The sequence below is a fragment of the Equus quagga genome, chromosome 14 (assembly GCF_021613505.1).
Source record: "Equus quagga isolate Etosha38 chromosome 14, UCLA_HA_Equagga_1.0, whole genome shotgun sequence".
Taxonomy (NCBI): domain Eukaryota; kingdom Metazoa; phylum Chordata; class Mammalia; order Perissodactyla; family Equidae; genus Equus; species Equus quagga.
This window is the reverse complement of record NC_060280.1, coordinates 68,794,050-68,811,213: the sequence shown is the minus strand read 5'-3', so window position 1 is coordinate 68,811,213 and position 17,164 is coordinate 68,794,050.

Sequence of the window (17,164 nt, the reverse complement as noted above, 5' to 3'; positions counted from 1 at the left end):
AGTGATGCTGAAATAACCAATTCTGTCAGCGACCCAACTTTCTAACTATGTATCCTTTTTCGATGCTTTGGATTTGGGCTCGGGTTGTAAGAGAGCATGGATCCTGTCCTTTGGTTTGCTCCACACGCTATGGGTGCTTAATTAATACTCATGAGTTAGCAAACATTTACTTGGCCTCTCTCTTGTGTGTTATAGAGTGGATTGAATAGTGGGCCTATTTCTCCCTTTTGAGAAAGAGAGCATAGGGGTTATATAACACCTGGGACTCTTCACTCCTTTGCTGCCCTTTCCAGGGTGTACAAATACTCTGTGTACCTAGGAAAAGACTGAGGTGTTCATAGTAATAGGTACCTGCCCTCCAGACCCTGGGGAGGACTGCAGTTCTCCAGGAGAACAATGGGCAGTTGTCCTCCGAATGAACGCCCATTTGTTCAAAGCAGGGTTGCACAGTTTGTGTGGGAGGGGTTGGGTTTCGCACAAAGCACCAGACACGTGAAGGTAAATGTATGCCCTTGGGATCTTTGTCATTCTGAATGTGTGCCTGCAAATGGGCCAGGGCCAACTGCTTGATGTAAAACCTCTCTCAGCCATTACAGCAGAGAGTGGCAGAAGGAAGTGATTATACGGACAGTAACGCATTGGATAATGTGGAAAATTTCAAGGAACTCCTTTTCAGCTGTCTTTCTCTCTGCTGTTATTATCGTGTTACTGGGGAGGCGTCATCAAAAGAACCAGACAAACTGGGTTCAAATCCCAGCTTCACACCTTAACCCAAATGACACTGCACTTAGCATGAAGCGCTCTGAGCTGCGGTTTCCTCTTCTACGGGACAGAGACAATGTGTTGTACGGAAAGCTCCTGAAACACAGCGGGCATCCAATTAATGGGAGCTCTTAAAGTTATGTTTGCGGAATACCGGCAGGACTCAATACAAAACTTGTAGGCTGGGATAATGTCATTGAGATCACTTGAAATTTATTTTCTGAAGAAAAGACGCTTTTCCGAACTCTGTCAATGAGCTCTTGCTCCTGCGCAACTTGGAGCCTCAGCCCAAATTTTTGGCAGGGGCCTCGGAGTAGTTGCCGATAAGAGATCCTGTCCCATTTTATCATCCTTCCCCAGTGTTCTATCAAGTAAACAGATGACCGCCTTCATGAGCTGGGAAGCAAGAAGGGGTCAACACTCTTTCTGCCCATGAAGTTTTTTTTAATTGTCTCTAATTAGCATTTATCCTAAGGCAAATTGGTGTACAGCATCTTTTCATACAGACTGCATCCCACCCTAACTACAGGAGGGCAAAATCGTACTCAGGAGGCAGGAAGAAGGCTGAAGACTTCCCAGGGAGGGAGAGGAAGACCGACTGGTTCTGGAAGGGAGGAAAGTGTTCAGAAAGACTAGAGGACAAAGGCAGGTGCCGTTCAACTGGTTTATAAAATTGAAACTCTTCTGAACTTTCCTAAGAACTGGACATGGAAAGAGAAAGACAGCAGACATTTCTCCAGAGCCTGTTCATAAAGGGAAACTCGAACAACATATCGGCTCATCTAGGTTGTGGGTATCTTTCAAGGCACATGCCCCTGCTTCTGGGAGTCTGTGTTATTCCTATGCTGTGATCACCTGTGCGACAGGGATGTGCACCCTAGGTCAGCACCAAGAACAATTATGGTGGTCCCTTGATGCTCATGGGGGTCCTGGGGGACTGTGGGCAGCGAGTTTGCAGGTGAGCACTTGAAGCACAGACAGGGCCAGCATCCCACTCCTGCCCTGATGGAGGGCTTCTAGGATGAGGTCCTGGAGTTTCTAGTTCCTGGGCATGCATAGGACTCTCACGCATTACCCTCACCGTGCTGCTTCTTGGGGTCTCACTGCCCCTGGCACTTTTTGGGCCATTGCCAACCTGGGTCAACTCACAGGAATAAACACCCCTAGACTCAGGGCCCCTTTCCCTATCCCTTCCTCTGTTTCTCTTTTTTGGCCTCACTCTCAAAAGCCCTTAACCTCCTCACTCACTCTTTTTTTTAACCATAAAAGGGTTTATTGGTTCCCCTCAAAGAGCTTGATGGTTGATGGTAGACTGGAAAGTCTGTGCAACCCTTAAACTAAACCCTAAAACTTGTTTGCCCTCACATCAGGGTGAAGAAGACCCAGTTCCTAGAAATACAAGTTGATTTTTTTTTTTTTTGAGGAAGATTAGCCCTGAGCTAACATCTGCTGCCAATCCTCCTGTTTTTGCTGAGGAAGACTGGCCCTGAGCTAACATCCGTGCCCATCTTCCTCTACTTTATATGTGGGACGCCTACCACAGTATGGCTTGCCAAGTGGTGCCATGTCTGCACCCGGGATCTGAACCGGGGAACCCTGGGAGGCCGAAGCGGAACGGTCGGTCCACTTAACCGCTGCACCACAGGGCAGGCCCCTGATTTCCTGCCAGAAGAAACATTGTTTTACACAATGTTTCCAACCCTTTCTGATGAGTCATCATCTATGGAGGGGTGGCCAGAGGGGCTGGTGGATCAACCAAATAGAGCAAGAAAATAGAAACAAACGAAAGAACCCCCATAAAATGGACCACCCTGCAAGCTAAGAGGTGGGTTACCTTGTATTCGTTTATATAAATGCCTCCTATCCCCCATGAGAAGAGGGCAAGGAAATGTGTCCTTCTCATCTTTTCTCCCCCATGTCACTTAGCATTGTACCTTACGCCTAATAAATGCTTAATAAATCTCTGAAGCTCTCCTCTCATATCTTTATTCCTGCTTCTTCAACTCTTCCTTGTGTGACGTGGTTTCAAGGCCCTTCGACATTTCATTGCCATCCCCGATATACCCTCCCATATAGCCCTCTTCAAGTGAGGCCCTTAGAAGAAAATCAAACGTTTTAGCTGTGTTCTGACCTGTCCAAAGGATGGACTGTAACAAGGCCATAACATTAAAACCTCTCTGTAGAGGTTAAGGCCAGCCCGTCAGTCCGTACCTTTATGGTCACTCAAAAAGTTACAAACCCACCTAATTTTTGGCTTTAATCCATATTTCTCCATCTTGAGCATATATCTAGGAGACCTTGATAAATGCTGCTGAAGTCCCAAAACACTGTCAATTATAGCTCCCTGGTCTACCAAAATAATGTATTTAAGTAGGATGTAACTGTGCCTGAACAGCTTAAACAAGACAGAAGTTTATTTTTCTCAAGCGTAAAAGTCCAAGCCGGTATGCTGGCTCTGCTTCAAAACATTGTCAGAGACCGTAGGCTCTTGTTGCTGAACCACACCCATCTGCATTGTCCAGAAGGACTTACTCATCCACGTTTTAGCAAATAACGTGCATCTTTGCTTTAGGGCATGACTCAGAAGGGGCATACTCACTTCTTGTATGCGTTGGCGGAACTTGGTCACATGTGCTAAATCTAGTAGCAAGTGAGCTGAATAATGCTCCCCGGCCTCCAAAAATGCCCATGTCCTAGTCCCTGAAGCCTGTGAGTATGTTGTTACCTTATGTTGCAAAGGAATTTGCAGATATGATTAAATTAAGGATTTTCTCTTTTTTTTCTTTTTGTTGAGGAAGATTTGTCCTGAGCTAACATCTGTTGCCAATCTTCCTCTTTTTGCTTGAGGAAGATTTGCCCTGAACTAACATTTGTGCCAGTCTTCCTCTGTCTTGTATGTGGGTCACCACTTCTGCATGGCCACCGACAAGTGGTGTAGGTCTTGTGCCCGGGAACAAAACCCGGGTCTCTGAAATGGAGCGTGCCCAACTTAACCACTAGGCCACAAGGCTGGCCCCTAAATTAAGGATCTTGAGATGGGGTGATTATTCTTGATTACCTAGGTGAGTCCAGCATAATAACAAGGGTCCTTTTAAGAGGGAAGCAGGAGAGTCAGAAGGCAGAGGATGGAGGCAGAGGCGAGAGAGTGAGAGAGAGAGAGAAATTTGAAGATGCTGTGTTGGTGGCTTTGAAAATGAAGGAAGAGGCCACAAGCCAAAGAATGCAGGCAGCCTCTAGAAGCCAGAAAAGGTTTGGAAACAGATTGTCTCCTGGAACCTCCAGAAGAAATGCAGGCCTGCTGACCCATTTTAGACTCCTGGCCTAGATAGCTATGAAATCATACATTTGTGTTGATTTAGGCCACGAAATTCATGGTGATTGGTTTCAGCAGCAATAGGAAACTAATATAGGATCCATTTGCTCTGCTAAAATTTCTGTTACTATGGAAACAGGAAAGAATGAGATTGGGGGATAATTAGTGGTATCTCCCATGACTTTTTTTTTTTTGGCAATGTTCTTAGGCAGATTCCTAAAGATCACCTTTTTATCTTCAAGTTGTTCACAAGCATTCTTTTGAAAATTCCGTTGTTTATCTTGCTTGGGCTCATTGTCCAAGCACAGGTCAGTAGTTCTAGGAATCTTTTCTATTTCTGAAAATAATTCAGTCTTCCAGTCCTTCTCTTGTCATCCCTGATGCATCAGAGATAGTCAACTAGAGTCCAGCTCTCTGAGTTACTGGTTCTCTTGGTGTAAATTGTGGAGGCTCAAGACCTGACGTCATTTAAAGCACCAGGGAGTTCTTCATGCATCTCGGAGCATCTACCCCCACTTGTGAATGATCCGTCACCCTTTGAGTAGGGAGAGCGTTCTCCTTGAGAGAGAATTCAGAAACAACACAGATGCTAAGGAGTTCTTTCTTCATGTCATCCACAGCAGTATAGCATCAGCATTCATTGACAGACTGCAGTTCTAGCTTAAATTACCTTCAAGGATATTAGATCATCTCCATAGGGTTCATGGAGGCCCGAGCCATTGCTGCTCTCTCTTGCCCAATCAGAAAAATGCAAAGGATCCGGATTTCTCCTCAGGCCTCTTAGCAGCTGCTTGACTGCCTTCCAAGAGAGAGCGAATGCCCACGTTTCTGGGTCTCCATCCGCCTCAGGCCTCTGCTCCCGGTACCAGCAATAGGTCCAGGGTTGCTAAAACTGATACATCTGCTTACCTTACTTCACTCCAGATCTGCGGCTTCTTCTAAGAGCCACTTGCTCTTAGAGAAACAGCCTATGGGATGACAGCCAGGATAATAGGGAAATCAAATAATTGTAAGGCTTGAAGTTTCCAAGAGATGAGTGCGTTTCTCTGTTTTTTTTCTCCTCACCTGCTTGTGTTCTCTCTGCCAACACTCGCTCTGCCCCAGATTCATTGGCAGTCAAGACAGGAGCCAACTGCCTACCAAGGCGTCCTCATTAAAATGCACCACTCTTGCTAATTAGGAGCCAAGGTTCTCCCACAGTGGGCCTGGCCTGGGTATTGCCATTATCTTCATAAATAGACTCTTTACTTTGCAAATAGTGCTGTCATAGCCAGGCATCCCGACCTGGCAAATGCTCTGAGCATTCTTAAGTGGCGGAGGGAATGTGTTAGCACTAGAGAAGACAGAGGCATTCACGCAGAAGCTGGGGCTCTGTCCTGACTTCACCCCGCTCAGTCTGGGCAGCAGGCAGCCAGCACAATGGCTGAATCTGCGTGTCCAGCCACAAGGGGAAGTAACCATATGGTCCAGATTTTCTGGGCGATCTTATTTCCCATCATCTTAATCTTTACAGTAAAGGCAACTTGTTAAATGCACGCATATTTTTTAAAAAGTGATCTAATTGTTTTACCTTTTAAAAACTGTCCCTGTGAATAAATTCACAAATCCGGGGGAAAAAAAATCAGGTGAGTTTTTGTCTCCCATATATGCCTTGTGCAATCTCATCTCTAAGAGTGTGTTTACTTAATTTCCTTTACCTACCAAACTCTCTCTCTACAATTTCTGCCTGTCGGAAGCTTACCTGTGATTTCTAGTATTAGCTCTTCAGCAAGGCCTGTTCTGATTCCCTCAATTAGATGTAACCTCTCCCTTTTCTTTTTTTTTTATTTCAGTAACATTGGTTTATAACATTATACAAATTTCAAGTGTATATCATTATCTTTCAATTCCTGTGTAGATTACATCATGTTCACCACCCAGAGACTGATTACCATCCATCACCACACATGCGCCTAATCAGTCCTTTCACCCTCTCCCTCCCCACTTCCCCTCTGGTAACCACCAGTCCAATCTCTGTCTCTATGTGATTGTTTGTTGTTTTTATCTTCTCTTTATGAGTGAGATCATACAGTATTTGACTTTCTCCCTCTGACTTATTTCACTTAGCATAATACCCTCAAGGTCCATCCATGTTGTCACAAATGGCCAGATTTCATCTTTTTTATGGCTGAGTAGTATTCCATTGTGTATATATACCACATCTTCTTTATCCATTCATTCCTTGATGGGCATCTATGTCGCTTCCAAGTCTTGGCTGTTGGGAATAATGCAGCAATGAACATAGGGGTGCATGTATCTTTACACATTCATGTTTTCATGTTCTTTGAATAAATACCCAGCAATGGAATAGCTGGATCATATGGTAGTTCTGTTCTTAACTTTTTGAAGAATCTCCATACTGTTTTCCATAGCAGCTGCACCAGTTTGCACTCCCACCAGCAGTGTGTGAGAGCTCCCCTCTCTCCACGTCCTCTCCAACACTTGTTATTTCCTGTCTTGTTAATTATATTCATTCTGATGGGAGTGTTTATCTCTCTTTTATGCCACCTATTCATGGAATGCCAACCCTGTGCCAGGTCCTGTGCTGAGCAGCTTGTATACATCATCTCTGATCCTTACGATGAACCTCCAATTTAGCTGTTAGCTCCTTTTTATAGATAAGAAAACTAAGGCTCACTGACATCAAGAAACTTGTGCAGGGATACCCTTGGCGAGGAGCAGAGCAAGGCTTGAGGCTCAGAGTTGCAGCTCATAGTAAACTTTATCCTCTTACTACATTACAGGCTCCAAAATGGAAGATTCTGTCTGTCATCTCTGCATCTCCTTTCTGCCCGAGGTGCTCAAGAGCCATGAATCTAGGAAACATAGTCCTTGATTACAGTCGAATTAGGGAGATAAAACACATCTTCAAGAAAAATAGCGCTATTAGAAGGCAATCTAAAAGTGTAGATGGTGCAAACAATATACTTTCTGCTGGTGAACTTATATTCTGAAAAACTTACTATTAAAAGGTTCATCTGGCTGATTAAGTTATAAGGCAAGTTATTAGCCCTCCGCCTAATACCAGTGTTATAATGAAGCACTTCTCAAGCTTTACTGTGCATATGACCCATCTTGGGATCTTGTTAAAATGAAGATTCTGATGCAAGTCTGAGGTGGGACTGAAGAATATGCATTTCTAACAAGCTCCCAGGTGATGCTACAGCTGCTGGTCTGTTGGCCACACTTTGAGTAGCAAGTACTACAGCCTGTAATTGGGGGAACCTGGAAAGAAAAGAAAGGGGGGAGGGCTGTGGAGATTAGAAGTCAGAGGGATTCGAAATGGCAGAAAATTGCAGGAAGGTTTCACTGCTTGCTGGTGTCTCAGATGCAGTCCCTTGTGCCTTTCCCTACATTGTACCCTTTGCCTAGAAATCCCTTGCACATTCTTTCACCAACTAACCTTTATTCATCCTTTAAGATAGCTCAGAGGTCATTGCCAGTAAACTTTGCTAAACCTCTGGGCTGGGGCTAGTGCTCCTCTCCTATACATTCCTGATGGTCAGTGCCCACTTTGGTTCTGTCTGTCTGCTTCCCTGCCTGACTGTCCATTCCTGGAGGTCAGGGACTGTGTATTAAAGATCTGACACATTATGGATGTTTTTTAATAAGCTGAACTTATTAAATGGAGGATCTCCACTGGGTAGTAAGAGGGCAACAGTGTAGTACTAGAAATGGGAAGGCAACAAAACTAGCACAGCGAAGAAGTTCTGTGCCAGTTGTCTGTTGCCACAATAAGGCTATGTAAGAAACAACCACAAAACGCAGTGGCTTACAGCAATAAGCATTTATGTAAGTCGTGAGTGTGTGGGTCAGGTGGAGAGTTCAGGTCCCAGGGAGACTCTCATTTGTGTGCACTCCGTTAGCAGAGTGACTTTGCTCATCTTGGCTGGGCTCTCTCACGTATCTGGGACCTCAGCTTGGGTCTGTGTGGTCTCTCATCCTAGCAGCTAGCCCAGGTTTGGGCTCATGCCCAAGGCAGCATTCCAAGAGAGGGAGTGAAGCGCGCGGGGCCGCTGGATGCCTAGGCTTGGATACGGCATGCCACTCCTTTTGCTTCATTTTATGGGTCACAGCAAGTCAGAAGGCCAGTCCAGAGGCAAGAAGTGGGGACGCAGACTCTACTGCTTGATAAGGAGAGCTACAATTCAGAGTTAAGAGGATAGCTACACAGGGGAATAGGTGGGTCTACTTTTGCAACCAAATGCTGTAATTTTAGATTGACCCGGACTCTTTGACTCTTAGTAAGAGTATGCAAATTCCAGGGCACACTAGAAGTGGGTCTTGATTTTAATGCTGTCACCTTCGGGAGACAACTGGGCTGCAAACCATAGCCACTCTTCGTTATTTGCACATCAGTCACCCAAGGCGAATGTTCTGTCCCAGACTGGTTTCTTAGCTGCTTCCTCCTACTGTCCAGCTGGTGTGTGTTCATATAACTCAGACTTGGTCTAAAATTAGGGTGAGCAAAACATGATTAGAGAGACAAATCTGTTGCAAAAAAAAAAAAAGTAAAATCAAACCAAACGAAATATAAATACTTTTATGTTTAGCTCCGTTCAGATTACCTGTGTTCCCACAATCAACATAAATACTTAAGAGTTGTTAGTGTATGTATATTTTTAATTTAATGTTTTGAATAGGTAATATATTAATTAGAGTATAAAAGAGTATATACAAATCCCCCTTCATACCTCCCCTTCACCTGACACTGCAACTTAGTTCTTCTCAGAGGCAAACAATGTTATTTTTTGTATATATCCTTCCAGGAATGTACATATAATCAGATATAAACAAATATATACATATGTCATCTCCTGTATGCTGAATTTTGCTTTTATTTTTTCAATCAACATTATAGCTATGAAGATTTTTCCAAATCAGGGCATAAAAACTTTCTCATTCTTTTTTAGGGCTGTGTAATTTTCCACTGTGTAGATGTATCATAACTCATTTAATCAGTCTCCCGCTGATACCCATTTAATTTGTTTCCATTCTTTGGCTATTGTATAATTAAAGCTTGAGAGGAAGGACTTGTGGGAGCACAGTCATGAATTCCAAAATCTGGCCTTAGGGATGGATTGATGACAATGGCTGCTCTATTATCTTCTGATTGGAGTTTTTGCCTTACTTTGTAACCTTGCAACATTAAAAACAAACAGAAAATTCCACGAAGATGCTGGTTTGGGCATGTGCCCAGCACTTTTGGAACTTTATGTTCTCAGTGACCTCTAGAGGAAGCCATATGGGATACTGGGGACGTGGGGAGTGACAGAATGATATGATTAAAAATACAGCCAGCTGTGTTGCATTTTTAAAGGGCTGTTGAGACGTGTTTAGGGGAAATGCAAGTTTGTTCAAGCATCTCTTTGCGCTTAAGAGCTTTTCCACGTTAGCTAGCTATGCTTTGCTCTTGTCAGCACTTTCTGTTCTGGAGGCTGAATTGGAGGTGTGCAGAGCTGGTGACTCTTAGGGGTCCCAGAACAAGTGAGAACAGTCGAAGAGCCACAGTCACCATCTTGGTTTCAGAGAGGCCAAATCAGCTCGTCTCTTCATTTATCCAGAACCGTGATGTATACTGATTGTTTCTAAGTGCCTGCTCGTGCACCTGCTGCCTCAGAATCACCCCAGGTATGTTGTTAAAAAACAGATTCCTGGGCCCCACCTCAGCACACCCATAAAACCAGCCTCTCTGGCATCTATCACAAGCTCCCTAGGTAACTCGGAAGCGTCGTCAGGACTGGGAACTAGACCAAGGCAACGGTGCAGATAAACGTCACTGCTTTTAGAAACCAGGAAGCTCAGGCCTTACAGACAATATGTGGGGCACACCAAATGCTCTGTGCTCTGCCAGCCTGATGCTCAGCCATGGAAAAGACTTAACATTCCCTCTGGCTTCGAAGGTTTCAAATGTGGAGCTCTGTCCCCTCCTGGCTCCTTGTTGGTGGGGTTTCTGACAGGGATCCTGAACAGGACTCTGAAATGGCCGTTTACAGAGAAACGTGTGGTAGGGGGATGCTGACCAGAGGCCCAGCCCACTTCCCCCCCTGCTGCCTGTGTTAATCGACATGAGCCCTGCAGAGTGACAGTGGCTCCCTTAGTGGGAGGTAGGAGGTTAGATTAGGTGTTGGGATCAGTCAGGCTGGCGGGGAAGCTAGTCTGAAGAGGGAAACCAGCTAGCTATAAGTCTGGGCCACAGAGCCCAGGCAGGCAGGGATCACTGCCATGAGGGGGCCCCACCCAAGGAAGAGCAGCTGCTCGCTCTAGGAAGCTGTATAGACTCAGGCTATGGGGCGGGAGGGGAGACTCAGGTGCTCCCACTCTAGGGAAGACTGCCTGGTGTTAAACTGCCAGAGTTCATTTTAGAAGCTCTGCTTTCCACAGGGGAAACTGGGCCTCCTCACCCATGTATGTGGCCGTGCCAGGGGGATCAGGTGGGGCTGTGTCTTGACTGCAAAGGGAGCTGCTGGCTCTGGGGGTAAATTGCCTACAGTGGCCACTTTCTCCTAGGCCTTACTTGCCCCTTCACGTTGGGGAGACCGATTTTCCTACTTCTATGTAAATGTGTTAAGGGTTTACTTTCCAAGCTCCAACCAGGATTCTAAAGAAGCAGCCAATAACGCTTTGCTATTTCAGGATGTAGCCTTGCAAATAAATCCTCTTTCAGAAGTCAAAAGCAGTTTCTCGAAGTGTTAATTGTGCTTTGCACGTAGTTGGTTCTCATAAATGTGTGGCAAATTAATGACAATAGATCAATTATCATCCTGAAAGTAAGTGATATCTAGATATAAAAAGACACCCTTTCCTACGATGTGAGGACATGGTAATGTTCTTATATTTTCAATGTCCCAAATCTACGCTAGACTTATTTGCCCACAGTGACTTGCAATAATCCTTTGTGCTTTGAAAGCATGCCACTTCTCTGAAGGAGTACATGGACAAAGGAGTCACAGAGAAATGTCTTCATGGATTAAGGAATGTTAGGTAAATACTTCAGAGGGAAGAAGAGAGCACCGCTCTAAACTCTGTTTCTCTAACTATAAATAGATGGTTAAGCCCATGGCAACTGGAAGCACCTTTACTCTGCAGCTCCTTATAGTTTCTACTTAAGGCCAGATGAACCGAGGCTCCCAGGCGGAGGCCTGAGTAGTAACCGGTGGTAAAGATTTTGACTAATGACAAGTTTTTGTCTTACTCAGTTGGATGTGAAAGAGATTTTGGGAGATGTGAAAGAGATTTTGGGAGATGTGAAAGAGATTTTGGGAGATGTGAAAGAGAGGGAAAGGAGAGAAAAGACAAAGGTAATCCAGAGGAAAGAGATCCTATATACGTGGGGAGAGAGAAATGTGGTAATTGCCATGGGGAATGGAGCTTTGAGGGGTTGGGGGTGAGGCGGGGGAGAGAGAGAGAGATATAGAAATAGATATCAATTTAATTGATCTTTTCAGAGAACCAGCTTTTGGTTTTCTCTCTTGATTTTCTGTTTTCCATTTAATTGATTTCTGCTCTTTATTGTTTAGTATTGTTTCCTCTCTCTCTCTCTCTCTCTCTCGAGCTGCTTCCAACAGTTTTTCTGTAGTTTTCAACAATTTGATTACAATATATCTCATTTGAATTTTTTTGGATTTATGTTCTTTGGGATTTGATGAACTGCTTGAATCTATACATTAATATCTTTCACCAAATTTGAGAAGTTTCAGCCATTATTTCCTCAAATATTTTTTCTGTATTCCATCCTTTCTGTTCTCTTTCTAGGACTCCGATGACATGAATATTAGACCTTTGGTAATGTCCCATATGTCTCTGGGGCTCTGCTCATTTTTTTCCAATTGTTTTCTTTTCTGTTTTTCAGATTGGACACTTTCTATTGATCTATTTTCAAGTTTGTTGATTTTTTCCTCTGACCTCTCCATGCTACTATTGACCCCATCCAGATCATTTAAAAAAAATTTAGCTATTGCATTATGTAATTCTAAACTTTCCATTTGTTTGGTTTTTATCTTCTACTTCTTTACTGAGACTTTCTGTCTTTCTATTTGGTTCAAGAATGTTCAATCTTACTTCTTGGAGCACTTTTATATAATAGCTGCTTTAAATCTTTGTCGGATAATTCCAACATCTGTGCCATCTTATTGTTGGCATCTCTTGATTATCTTTTCCTGTGCAAGTTGAGGTTTTTCTGACTCATTATATGCCAAGTAATTTTCGACTATATTCTGGACAGTTTCAGTATTATATTATGAGACTCTGGGTCTTGATTAAACTCTATAGAAAGTGTTGATTTTTTGTTTTAGTAGGCAATCAACCTAGTTGGGTTCAAGACATATGTTCCAACTATACTTCTGTGTGTGTGGTTCCAGTGTCAGTTCAGGGTCAGCACAGTTTCAAAGTTCAGTTCAGTGTCAGTTTCAGTTTCAGTTTGCAATGCTGCTCAGATCTGCCCCAACAGGTACATGACCCATTGTCTGGTCTGGGATGGGGGCAATGGTCTATCTCATAGTTCAGTTTTCAAAGTCTATGGTATGTTGTTTAAAGTCAGATCCATGCATGTGAAGCTTGTGGGTGAGCTCAGGAATTTGTGAACAACTTCCCAATTCCTCCGTCTCCACAATCTCCCCAGAACTTTCTGGCTCTCTGGGGCTCCATTTTCCATTTGTCTAGTCAGAAAACTGGGGCTTTAGTTCCCTTGTTCTGCTGCTTACTTCCATGAGGGCACCTACATCTGGGGCCACGTGGGAGGAGGACAGAGAGAGAGAAAAAGCAACAGAGGAACACTCACCCACTGGGGACCACTGCTCCACCAATCACAGTGGGGAGTTCCCCTTCCTCAGAGTTTTAGCCACCCATGGGCCCCACTGCTGCCATTGCCACCACTACCTAAGGATTGTCTGGGGACTGGGACACAACAGAATAGAGAAAAAGAGAAAGAAAAAATGGGCTATTTTCTCCACGCCTCCTAAGCATTAGCACTCTCCTTTGTGTTTGTTGAGCCAGAAGTAGAGGGCTTCTCCTGGAACTCTCTCTCTCCATGTCTCAAGTTTTCAGGCTGCCTTGAGTCCAGGCCAGGGGACAACAAGAGAAAAACGTGGGAGGGAGGGGACTCATTGCCGGTTCTGTGGTACTTCAAATTCTGTCCTTCTTTTCCAATCCACCTGCAATCATTCATTTTTCAGGGTCCTCGAATAGCTGCCCCACGCATTCCTTCCAGTTTTTATACCTGCATGCAGTGGGAGAGTTGGGGTGGAGGATGCTCACTCCATCTTCTGTGCTTCTATTTGCTTTGCAACGATTCCGTCTAGCTTTGCTTAACAGATTGTAAGCTGATGAACTAGGTTTTTAACTTTCACTTTATTTCATTCTGAGACAAGTGCACAAAAGTAAAAATCACTAAGGGAGAAGTTTATCTATCAAGGGAAGCAATATATGTTTGGTGTCTTAACTTTTTAGATTACTTTGCTTCCTCGTTAAGATCATGGGCAAGCGATATCAAAGATAGAGCCTGGTTACTATGTACTATACATACCTGCTGAGAAAAATGTCTGTGATGCCTTAAGGTGCTTAGAGCACAAAGCGAGCGTGGGACCTTAATCTCAGAGTTGTAGCTTAGGAAAATAGGTCACTATCCTTACAGAGAGGTCTTTCATGTAGACCTCAGGACTTAACTGCAAATCACAGGAAAACCCTAACAATCTTGCTTTCTCAAAGCTTTGTGAAAATGTGCAGTGAATTGCCAACACCAGGATGTTCTTCATCACGGACTTCTGAGGAGATAAGATTTAATTTGCTCTTCTGTTGGCCTTGTTGGGGTGAGTGAATTCCCGGGAATGATGTATGTTTTCTGTAAACTCAGCAAGCCATTGTTGAACAGGATTTCTGCAGATATTGTCAGTGGGAACATAATTTGGGTCAATGAATCATAAATTCTATTTTGGTAATTTGCCGAAGACAACATTGAGAACATAGCTATCCCATTGGGGAAAACTGGAAAGAGACACTCGTAACTAAACAGCGTGGCAGGAGGGCAGAGGGGAGAAGAAGGAGGAATTCTGCCCAACAGATTGCAGACTTCTTTTCCACAGATTAGTCATCAGGCAGATAGGATTTTTCCTTCCTCCAAGTGCCAGGAGTGACTATGAAGCAGTGAACACAGACTGCACAGCCACAAACAGACAGGAACATGACACTTGAGGTGAGCCCCCTAAGATGCTCAGATGACTACCTCTGTTCAGTTTATCAACTCTTCAACTTGTCCCTTGGACCAAATCCACAGACATTAAAGGCAGCAGCCTCATGCTGCTCTCGTTGTCCTAGTTTCTGTCGGTTACAGAAAATAGCCAGTTAGTACACTGGCTTTGATTTTCCTTCCTTTTGCTTCACAAAATTCAGGTGAGGCTATTGGTAGTAGTGGGAACGGGGTCGGGGAAGGAGCAGTGGAAATGAATGCAAACAAGGATGATTTTTTCATTAGATGTGGCCTTTCCTCAACACAATTTTATCTGCTTTATAAGTGAAGAAGTGGATGAACAATAATAACAATGAACTCCAAACGAACCATTATTCATTCCAGGCTTTAGACGTAGGACCTTCAACTCGAGTGCCCTTCTGTTTAGCTCCTCAGGGTCCTGGAGGAAGAGAAGAATTTTACCTGAGGGTTTATGCAAAACCAAGGTCAGACCATTCTGTATTTACCCTCTACCAGCCAGTCCTCAAGGGCTTTGCACGAGTGAAGACAGCTGGCCTTGTTTCAGACAAGGACAAACAAGAAAACCGCAGTTTAACTGCAGTAAGGGGAATTAGGATTAGATGTAAGAAAGAATGGTTGGCCTGCAAGTATTGGGAGATGGGAAACGAGTTACAGGGGAAAGTGGCAGAGTCTTCTTTCTAAAGATATTAGAGACAGCTTTCTTTCTGGAGTGGTCAAAGTCAGTCCTTCTAGGAGAACAATGACCAGAATCCAGAATTCCTCAGAGTCTACCATTTCTGTACTCATCCTTCTGGCTAATAAAGGGGGTTCCTATCTGGCCTCAACACAGGTCTCCGTGCCATGACTGCTGAGGCAGACAGCTTTTGTCTCCAGCAGGAGTATTTCTCCTCTCCTGAGACCCCAGGCCACAGGGATTCTTTGTTTCACGTGGGGAAGAGAAAGAGAAACAACCCTCCTTCAACATGAGCAATTGCTTCCCCCTTATGGGGGAAAAGCTACTCAAGTTTCTCCAGGGGGACAGAAACCCACCTCGCAAAGTTTAAAGACTCTCTTAGCACCAGACCAGCAGCACTGTCCTAGAGTGGGGCTTCTCAAACTTGGCTGCCCATTAGAATCCTTTGAGACTTTGGGCACCATCCAGTCCAATTAAGTCAGAAAGTTTGGGTGGTTGGTCCCAGGCATTGGTATTTTTTAAAGCTTCCCAGATGATTGGAAAGTGCATCCAGGGTTAAGAAGTACAATTTGAGAAGTATAGCAGAGTTGATATTCAGTACCATCTTTGAGATCTTTTTTTTTTTTTTTGAGGAAGATTAACCCTGAGCTAACTACTGCCAATCCTCCTCTTTTTGCTGAGGAAGACTGACCCTGAGCTAACGTCTGTGCCCATCTTCCTCTACTTTATACATGGAACGCCTACCACAGCTTGGCTTTTGCCAAGCGGTGCCATGTCTGCACCTGGGATCTGAACCGGCAAAACCTGGGCCTCCGAGAAGCGAAACATGCACACTCAACCGCTGTACCACCAGGCCAGCCCACCATCTTTGAGATCTTGCTAGTAGTTCAAACATACGCTGGCTGGACCAAGGGAGGGGAAGTACAAATGTGTACTTACACGCATTGTTGCAGTTTACTGCCATTTGATTGCTGTGTTGGAGGATTAGAGCCCCAGGCACTATACTGTGAAAGCAGGTGGCCCACTGCCTGGCTGGGAGCCTGAAGGGAGCCACTGCAATAGCCTCGTTTCAACAGCTTGGGGAGACAGAACCTGTGACTCTCAGGGCCATTTCTTGAAGGCTCCCTACAGGGAGTGGGGGCTGTGATTCTATTGCTAGGGTAAGGGTCTCCGAGCTGCTGATCCATCTTCAGCCCTCACAGAGCAGAGTATGTGCAATTTCCAAAACACGGTGAAACAGTTGTCTGTGATAGAAAGGAGACCCGGTCATTTGTGAAGGCCTGGTGGCTGAGAATGTAAAGGCAACAAAGCACAGGGGTTAGGAATTGCAACTCTGGATTTGGATCACTGCAGGTTCAAGTCCTACCTCATGCTAGCTTCCTGCCCATAGTCGTATGCTTAATTTCTTTCAGCTTTGGTTTCCCTATCTGTAAAATGAGCTTAATGATGGTAACTATCCCATATGGTTGTGATGATTCAGGAAATAATGAATACCTAGTATAAGGCATTCAATAAAAACTGCCTGCATTTATGTTGTGGGGGTGGGCGTTGCAGTGGAGGCCGTGGAGATAGTAGTCGGGGGAGGTCTCCCTGACAACAGGGCAGCGGCATAGGAAACCCAGGAGGTGGTGGGAGGGAAAGGCAGTGGCCAGGACTCCAGGCTGGTGCTGACAGGTCCTCCCAGAGTCAAGGTGCCACACTCCTCTGGGTCTTTGCAGCCCTCACACTTGGTAGGGAAGAAGGGTGCCCTCAGCTCAGGGCTGCGTGCAGCCCCATGTCTGCTCAACCTTAAGAGCAAGGGAAGTTGTCACCTGGGTCTTTGTCCTCTTCATCATCCTTGGAGATTGTGAGTAAGAAAGTTTGGGGTGGAGCCAAGGAACCTGTATTTTCTTAAGAGTTTCCCAGATGATTTCGCTGCGCAGACAGGTTTGAGAACCATGGTGCAATCTGCTCATTCACAAGGGGTCATGAAACCACTGCTGCCTGAGCTCGCTGGCTCGCTCTGTTTCACTGCCAGAGGTCAGCAGTCCGGAATTCCACAACACAGACAGGTATATTATCAAGTGTCTTCTTTTAAAATGCACTTGGGCCTTGACGTGAAATCATAGAGTCCTAGCACTTAAGATCAAATTCAACAAGCACACAGAATTCTGGAGAGGGAGAGAGGCAAGAG